Source organism: Pocillopora verrucosa, chromosome 8 (genome assembly GCF_036669915.1).
Source record: "Pocillopora verrucosa isolate sample1 chromosome 8, ASM3666991v2, whole genome shotgun sequence".
NCBI lineage: Eukaryota > Metazoa > Cnidaria > Anthozoa > Scleractinia > Pocilloporidae > Pocillopora > Pocillopora verrucosa.
Window position 1 is genome coordinate 15,007,117 of NC_089319.1, and position 10,215 is coordinate 15,017,331.

Sequence of the window (10,215 nt, forward strand, 5' to 3'; positions counted from 1 at the left end):
TACTGTTTGTATGTTTTTGCACTAACTCGCGCATATGGCTCTAGATGTTCTGTTTAGCAGTATCCGGTCAACACTTCAACAAACTCGCCACCTCTGAAAGTCAAATCGCTGCTGGTGGCGATCTGACTCAGACGTTATGTCAGAGGCGGATCCAGGAATTTTTGATTCGGGGGGGTCCAAACTTTGGTTCAGAAAGGACTGTTGGACTCTTTTGAGGCAAATCACTTCTCCCCCACACACCCCATACCCCCACAGCCCCTCCCACCAGCCGCGGTTGCACGTTATAATTCCTTGCCGGCTTGCCGTTTACTTGGATTCTACTTGTAAAGGATGTACCCTTGGAACATCCTCCTCTTGTGTTTGGTTACAAAGATTGTACAGATTTCGTCGACATCAATGTCAAGGTCATGATGTAAGTGCATGAGTGCAAGTCCTGACAACCGCTCATCAGACATCCTGTTTCTGAGATATGACTTGATTCGTCGCAAGCCAGAGAATGAACGCTCAGCTTCGGCAGAACTTACAGGAAGGGTACAACCAATAATAAGCAAAACTCGTACGTCGGGGTACATATCCTCATCAGCATATTTTATACACTCGATAAGATTTACATACATACATACATACATATACTTTATTGATGCTCCCTAAGTGGGCTTTTCAGCTCAATAGAAAAAAAAAAATACAAATATATAAATTAATTGAGAATGTAAATACAATAATATTATAATTACAAAATATATATCAATAATATAATATATCAACTTAATAAAACGTTTGCAAGATGACGTCTAAAATTCCTGGGGCATTTTAAAGACTTAATGTTATCGTTCAAGGAGTTCCAGAGTTTGGCTCCTCTGAAAGCAAAGGACCGCTGCCCTGTTGACAGGCGACATAAAGGTATATCCAAAGCACCAGATGATCGAGTTTGTCTATTATGGACTTGAGAACGTGATTTAAACATATCAGCAAGATAGTCTGGAACAAGCTTGTTAATACATTTGTGCATCATAGTAGCGTCATTTAGAATGAGTTTCTCTCTAATAGGAAGCCATTTCAACGATCGCAACCCATCCGAAATATGGTCATACTTTCTTAGTCCCAGAATAATTCGCCCGGCAAAGTTTTGGACTTTTTGTAACTTGTCAATATTGCTGCTGCTGGTATTACTCCAGACAGTTGAACAATATTGGAGTTTACTAAAGACAAAAGAATTTATTACTAACAGAAGTGTTTTCCTATCCAGGAGGTGTTTGATTCTGTTAATTTGGTACAATTTAAAAAGGCATTTAGAGGCAATCTCAGTGATATGTTGGTTATAACTGAGGTGTGTGTCGAGAAGAACACCCAAGTCCTTAACGACAGGCACAGGTGTTATTTCCTTGTCAAAAAGTGTTATACTGAATGATGACAGTTTCTTTAAAAGTTGTGGTAATCCAACAGCTAGAACCTTAGTTTTGTACGGATTAATCAAAAGAGAGTTTTTACAGCACCATTGAGATATTCTCGTGAGATCTTCGTTTAAGGCGAGGATGGACGTGGGTAATTCGGCAGGTGAAAAGGACAAGTACAATTTACAGTCATCAACATAGGAGGCAGATAGACAACGTTTAGGAACAGAAAGGAGGTCGTTAACATAGATTGTAAACAAAACCGGACCTAAAATAGAGCCTTGCGGAACTCCGAACTCAAGTGGGAGTACTTTAGAAACTGCGTCACCTATTCGAACGCACTGTTGTCGGTTAGAAAGGTAACTCTGAAACCAATTCAACGCACCCTGGGAAAAATCGAGATTTTGTAGCTTGGATAACAAGATGTCGTGTCGAATACTATCAAATGCTTTAGACATGTCTAATAAGACCATGATGGAAACTTTCTTGTTATCCATAGCCTGGAGCAACTGATCTGTAACGTACAACAGAGCTGTTTCTGTCGAGTGAAGCTTTCTATTTCCGCTCTGATGTGCTGCCAGTTTATTATTTCTAATTAGATGCTCCATAAGTTGTCCATGTACCAACCTTTCAGTGACTTTTGAGACTATTGGTAATAATGAGATGGGGCGATAGTTGTTAGGGACATCTGGATTACCGCATTTGAGAATAGGTGTAACCTCTGCTGTTTTCCATGCACGTGCAAATGTGTTGGTAACAAAGGAGTTATTCACAATGTGGGTAATTGTTGTTAGCGTACTGGGTAAACTGTCTTTAAGAATTCTGGAGGATATCTTGTCCATTCCAGGAGCTTTGTTAGATGGTAGGCTTCTAATCACCCTTTCTACCTGATTTTCCGTGACTTGATGGAGAACGAAAAATTACGATAATGCGATTCCGGGTTTACGCTAGGTGCATTGTTCCTATGTTCCTGCCTCCCAGTGATTCTTGGCACTGAGACTGAAGCCCCAATCTTGTCAGCCAGTCTAGATGCGTCTTCAAAACCATTCATGACATTCCTCTTCTATGTTTGACCTCACCCTGGCAACTGCTTTAATAGTGTCGTCAATCATAGAATACGCTTGGAAGACATCTTGTTCTTTCTTCTGAAGCTTAGCTGCAATAGGTTTGAGTGTTCCAAGGCTATTCTTTGTGACAAAAAAGGTGAAAATGAATCCGAATGTCTTTGATTTGCCAGAAGACCTTGTGCCTTGGTTTTAGTCTCCCTGTCCCACGTGAACGATAACGAGGAATAAACATGAGGATGCGACTCATGATCAGCTATCGCTTTCAAGCTTATGCAAACGTACTCGTAAAGTTCGTAGAAAGTCTCGTAACATTCATGCTTTTCCACCCATAGGGTTTTGCATAAGCCTTTTAACTTCTCCTTTCTGGAAGTAAAACCACACTTCTCCAAAACTTGTTCTAGAAATCGCTGTCTTTTAGGTGAAAAATGAAAGAAAAGGAAAGTTTCATTTAAGGTTCCAATCATGTTTCTGACTGAAGTTAACCTGCATGCGGCTGCAACACTGCGATTCAAAACGTGACTGTTGCAATGAGTGTACAGTGCCATCGGTGCTATTCTCCTTATTCTTCCTTGCACACCACATGCTTCTGAGGACATGGCAAACGCCACATCGATGTTGTTCTTGGCCAAACTTGACAAAATAGCGTTTGCTATGCTCTCACCAATTTTTTCTCAAGGTTGACACGGTCGAAAAATACTTCTCTGATTTTAGGTGAAACGTCGTTGTTTAGATTTAAAAACTTAAGGCAAACACTTAATATTTCTTGGTTTGCGTATTTATCTGTTACCTCATCGCCAATGATTGAGAAAAAAGCGTCTTCCTTCTGAATCGGCTGTGTAACTTTCGCCCGAATATAATCTCCAGTGATGCGAATGACTTCCTTCTGTACAGTTTTTGAGGTGCTTGTAACATTTCTCCTACCAGTAAGTAAGTGTTCTTGAAGATTTTTATCAGAGTTTCCCAATAGCATAAGAATGGCATGAAAGTTGCCTTTGTTGGATGCCGTGCTTGTGCTGTCATCTCGATGGCCTCTAAGAGGGATGTTCTGTTTGCCACACAATATTATGGTAGTTATGATTACTCTAAGTGCGTTCATGTTTTTTTTCAAACATCTCTTGGTTTTTCGTGGAAATCCTGTATGGCAAGGTTTCCTTTGGTTTTTGAAAACTTCGGATTATGGCAATGCCGGCTTCAAGTGCCAACTGGTGACATTGCATTTTCTGATGACGCTCAAGTGCCCCATTTTTTCCAGTGGCTTTTTTTAGCTTTTGGAATGGAGCAGTTACTAGAGGCCTTTTCTGTGCTCGAGGATCTGATGGATTATTATGCATCACACAATATTTGCGAAAACCTCCCACTTGTGAAGGACTATATACAATCCACGTATACTTTTCCAACCATGAGGGCTGAAACACAAGCTTCGCGGTACGTTTGTCTTTTCCCTTAACCACAGTCTTGGAGAAAAAGCCTGTATATGAAGGAGGCGGAGTGAAATGGTTCTTAAGGTATTTAATTTTTTCGTGGGACTGAGGAGTTCTTGGATCAACTTTGTCACTTACGATATCCCCGACATCAAAGTAGAATACAACATGCTGATCAGTGGAAGAAAAACTGGGAAACACCTATAAACCAAGGAAGTCGTATATTGATAAATCGTCAAATTCGTCATTTTTAACAGACTGTGATATGAAAACTGAACACTGACAAGCTAAATGTTTACTTCATCTGATAAATGTTTCTTAACTGAGTCAACGTACAGCATCCTTTAATCAAGCATTGTTGACAGTGATATCAAATTCGCTTGCTAAGGATAAAAAATTCTGATTGATTTACTATATTAAGGTCTAAGTTGAGAACGGAAAGCTTGCAAAGTGTTTTGCACATTTCTTTAAGTGACTCTAAAGATAGCTCGTTTCCCTTTACACCTAGGAAAAACAGATTTGACAGCGGCAGTACAGACTGCAAGAGCTCACCCTCGTGAATAACTGCCCTTTTAAGCGAAAAGAAAGTTAAATTTTTACAAAAAGAAATCGGGGATATGTCCTTCAATACAGTGCAATAATTTAGGATCAAATACTCCAACTGGCGCGTGCCTTGCAAGAAGGTCAGATTAGATACCAACTGGCCACTCAAATTTAAATAATTAAGTCCATGAGACAAACATAGACTTTTACAAATATTATGAGCTGTAGATTGTGTCTCCTTGAATCGATGTTTGTTGACATCAATATAGGCTACTGAGAAATTTCTGAAACCCCGTGCGTGCTTTATGATTGTCTTTAACTGATCCTCGCTGAAATGAGTGATGCCCCATTCATCAAGGCAAACAATGGTCCACAACATGTCACTTTCAGAGATACGTCTCCATCTTCTGCATACGAGCCTTAGCTTGTTTATTATCTCTTTAGGACTGAAATACTTGAATACGACACTTAGAAGCTCATCTGGTGACGCTGTGATGAGAAAAATCAAAATTGTCAAATTATGGGGCTAAAGCTTTGTTGAAAACTGAAAACTAATTTTAGATGATACGCTGTCGGTATGAAGAGTGAAAGAAATGCTTTGAAAAGATTACGAAATAGATTGGCTTCGACCACAAAACTTAACTGAGATCGTCGTGTTCTTTGACCAAAGTAAAAATAACAGAAATCATGAGAAATTAAAAGTGGATTTCCACTGTCGCGTAATTTTACGCACGTCATTCACAGCGTGAATTTAACTGGCTTTTCGTGTGTGATGGCTGGCGTCTGCGGAAACTAAGAGTTGAACCACATTCAATTTTTTCTGCAGACGCAAGCCGTCCGTACACTTTTTCTATTTATTTTCTATTTTGTTTCGTTTTGGACGCGATTTTTACGTGTATTGAGACCGATGAAATGCACGTTTGACAAACTTTCGTAAAGCAAGCGCAAGCCCGAGCGGCACTACAAAATGCCGCGTTTGGATCTTAAGTCTGAAGTGAAAATGTAAAACATTTTCGATAAACCGCACAAGAATGATAAAATAATAATAAGGTAAACATGATGCTGATATTCAACTATAAAGTAGCGAAAAGTACCTAACTAATAGCGTTATTTGTTCCTATAAGCAGTAAAATAAGTTAAAATGTATTTTAATACTGAATTCTTCTCAGACGCCGAGTCTGTAAATAATTGGCTGCGTCGGTTTTGTTTTCCTCAGGCTTGTTTAGATATTTAATTTTTACGTACCCTCACCGAAAAAAAAAACAAAACGAATTTCAATGTAGCATTTACCTTCGATAACACCACTTGAAACTGGACCTTCCGCTAAAACTTCGGCATCAAAATCGTGTTAAACGATAAAAATAGAACTATATTTAATCTGAAATATTGTAAGGGTTTCCATATATTGGTGTTGGGAAAAAGAATGGAAATATCATATTACTTTAAGCCATTCGATACAAAAATTATAATAAGACAGGTTGATTATTTCTTATTCCTTTTGGCGATCTCATCTAAGTACAATTTCTTTCACCTTTTTCTTATTGTGGTTGTGAATTTGGTACGGAAACAGTTGCTCCGTTTCTACGGTGATTAGATGTGTTTAATTATGTCAATTTGCTAGTTGTAAATCTCTCTGGTAAAAGTTAACCTCACACAGGAATTCCTGGAACCTCTTGCTTCTTATACTATTGATTACTATCAGACTTTTTTTTTTTTGGTCAAATACTAAAGTCAAATTCACGATTCCAGAATATTTCTAAAATTTCAAATTAACACCTTCAACACCTCTTTTTAAAAAAGGTGACTCTGATTATAAATAGCTTATGCTTTTTCATCTCCGCACTGAATTTGTAATTATATAACTTATGCGAATAGCACGTAGTTTTCTTAGGGGCGGTACCTTGGGTACGCCTCTTGTTCTCCGAATTTTCTGTTTACTCTGTTGTTATATAACAATCCTCTAAGGCTATTTTCTCGTAAAATATCTTTTCAAGCGTAATTTCAATTCTGCCAATAGATTAATTATAATTTTTATATTATCAATCTTGCCTTCGTTCTGGCCGGTCTTAACCGTAAAATTAAGAAATTTAAGGTAGAAGATAATTTTGTGATTCAGTAAACAATTCGAAGGTGCATACTTAGTATGCAGGAACTGTCGTACGTACTCTAACGTGATTCGCTGGCTGAAACGGAGCGATCGCGATGTAAGAAGATTGACAGCTTAAAAGTGTCATCTTTGGTGTCACCTTTATAAACTGGTGATACTGATACTCAACTGATAATACTTTATAAACACAGCATCTTTCAATCAGAGAATATAGCAAAGTAGAACAGTGTGGACTTATGTCGAAAGAAATAATTTGAACTGCGGTGAATAAGGTCAATACTGGGCTAGTTCCCGAGAGTAAGAATTGTACCAGGAGCTCAACCAGGAAGTAAAGAAAATTGAACCGAGTGTTAGGGAGTAATTCTTCTAACAATCAGAAAGCTCAACTAAAACGACAAACGTACAAATGTTTACTTCTAAACCATAGTCACCAATATTTCTCAGGAAATGGAATAAAAGCATAAAACAACTTACCGTTTTCAAATTCCATTGCTTCAGTTTCAGCTTCTTCACCGTTAACTGCTTCATTTTCAATTTCACTGGATTTGACTGGTTGAAAGAACGTGGTAATCAGCCGAGTTGTCGCCATAATTTTCGACCAGCTGAGAAAGCAGAGACGACCACGTGTTTCTCAATCTGTGAACGCCGGTCGCCGTTGGCGCGGGAAATACTGCTTTGCGAGCAGAGGCGAACAGATCATAAGATGGTACCCAAAAACAATTACATTTTTTAATATCCCTGGAATTTAGTTTAGTGGAAACATGCCACGCGCGCTTCATTGTAAAAATCGTCCAGTTAAAAAGTGATATACGATCCTGTCGATGTAAGAATTTCAGTCTCAAAGTTGTAAGCGTTAGGTCTGATATGGGGGTCCGGATCCCCCGGACCCTCCCCCTGGATCCGCCATTGTATGTGTAGCCTGTTAAACGAAAGCTAAGATGTAGTAGCATATTGCGAAAAGAAAAAGGGACTCAGAAGTTATGTGAACCATTTCAATCGTGGAACCTTAACCATTAAATGACATAAAACATGTTGATATCACGAAGAGTATAATCAGTTTGCATACAGCGAAACCAGAGTGAGTTTCGCCCAGTGATTTTCGCTGCTGTTTATGAAGTCGTATGAGTTTTACATCAAATGAAGTATAAGATGTGGTGCTACATAACGACATATGCATTAAAAGTGCGTACAAATACAGCGAAGTTTACAGAAAAGGAGTTAGTCCGTATTCTTTGTTTTAAGTACAAAGAAAGTCGACTTGACCTTTAACATAAGTTTCGTTCTGATGGACACAACTCTTAATCAAATCTGATGAAACTTATATCATATGAAAGCCTAGATCTTGAGGTTTATTCATATTTTTTTTTCCAGAAAGCGACTTGGCGTCCCTCTCTGAAGGGCAAACGGATCAAACTTTGAATTTATTAAAACAACAAGTAGTATGTCAAGTATGTCAGTCATGTTCCCTCCGATAACCGCATCCGTTAAATTATTTGATAAATTTCGCTGCAGAGCGAAATTTAATTTTTCATTCTCGATTCCTGGGCTCTGCGGTACACAGTCTTCATACAACGGTCGAATAACTAAACCTAGAGAAAGAGTTTTCAAGTGAATTCGAAGCGCATTTTGGGAAATTTGGGCACTTGTCAGTTCATCAATTGTCGCCACTGACTTAGGGAAATTCAACAGCTAAAACTTTGCACGGCATTTCGGGAAATACCACTAAGGGTGTGCTCAAAAAGTTTTAAACTGTTTGAGAAATCTAGGGAATAACCTTTTACGATTATCGTCAACGAGTGGGGGCGATTTGACTCTCAGTGATGGCGAGTTTGTTGTGGTGGCAAGTTAAACTTCCTTCTTCTACTGGTGCTTAGCATGATCAAAGGAAAGGATCTCCCCAGGGCTCGTGCTTTGGACCCCTGCTATGGAACGTATTTCAAAATAACCTGTACTAAAGCATAAGTAAACGTGACCTATTTTTGAAGGCTGATGATCATCAACTGTGTGCATATAGTCACTCGCTCAGCGATTTAGGTCAACCTTAATTAACGAGGCGGCGTTAGTGGCTAACTGGTATAAAAGAAATTTCCTATCAGGAAATAAAGATGTTTCAAGCATTGTTCTTAGATTCCAGAGCGAAAGACTCATCGGAAATACAAGTTACTGTTGACGATGAGGAGAATGAATACACACACTCTCTAAGTTTATAAGGAGTCGTTATAGTTAAGAAACTCAATGTTGATGAACATATCACGTTAGTGTGCTCCAAAGCTAATTCTAAAATTGGTATTTGACGAGGATGCGGAAACTTGTTCCTAAGAATTTCAAGTTTCGTCTCTTCGAATCTGTGATCCCTTCTGATCTGTGATGCCTTCTGTGATAAGAGCACCCCACAAATGCAAACTAAATAGACTGCAAGAGAAGGGTCTAATGACTGTATTTAAATACAGTGCATCAAGTTATGAGCACTTGTTAAAGAAGACCAACTTACCTAGTTTATACACCAAACTCCGGTTGTTCTTAGGGTGGATAGCACTATCCACTGGATAAATCTCTAAACTTTGGATAGCACAATAAATTTGGTTAACACATCCGCCCTTTAAACGATTGGGGCCAGAAGACAGCAAGATTGAGCAATTTTGATGTTTAAGTTGAACGATGGAATGTATTCAGAGCATATATCTGAGTTATTTTAAAGACTGGACACTAATTACAATGTACGTAACTCTGACATCGTGATTCCAAGATATAACTCGATAACCTATGGTAAATATTCTGTCATATGGGCCGGAGTGCACCCTATAAATTTTTATTTGTTTATTTACTTAATCTAATTTAATTTTATAAACATACATGTCTATATTTATTTCATATTTTTAGTGTCAGGCCTATATAGTATTGTGCATTTGTATCTTTTTATTTCATGGTGTCCCAAATTAGCTCAAATAACTTAAGGGTACTGACATTTGTAGTAAGTGTCGGTGAAAGTGGTGGATATTTATCTCGCTGCTTCGCGGCTCGGTAAATATCCACTTCTATTCACCTCCACTTAAGTAAATAATTGTTAACAAAGTTTCTGAGTTCATCAAATACAACAATTGGCTGCAAAAGGAACCTTATGGAACTCATGAACTTCAAACAGAAATGGGCGACAAGCTAAGCTAAAATAAATTAATAAATTAAAAAGAACACAGTATGACTTGAACGTCAAATTCTAGTGGATGTTCACTTCGAATTTAGATTCAACAGCAAGGTCTGTGGACATGATTGGGCAAATCAAATCAAGCACAAGGCTTTTAAATACAAAAAACGTACCAAGGGGAGATGGAAAGAGAAAATTGTCGTTTGAACTATTACCTAAAAGCGATTCAAGAAAAGGTTAAACCATGGACCCCTCTCGATCAATATTCTTCTAGAGAGGTTCTTGCTATCCAAGAAATTGATGAATTTCACATCTTCTTACTTTACTTTCCTATAGTTTGCCAATCATCTTGCACGTAGTTACGATCCGAAACTTTGACCTCACCGAAGGCTTATCCAGAGAGTAAAGTTAGAGTATCCAGAACCCCAGCCTCTCATTAAGGGTCTCTATTTAATTTTCGAAATAAACGCAGATCTCAATTTGGTCCGCTATTGTCAACAGGAGGCTGGTGCATACAAAAATCGGAGAGTCTGGCGGTTCTTTT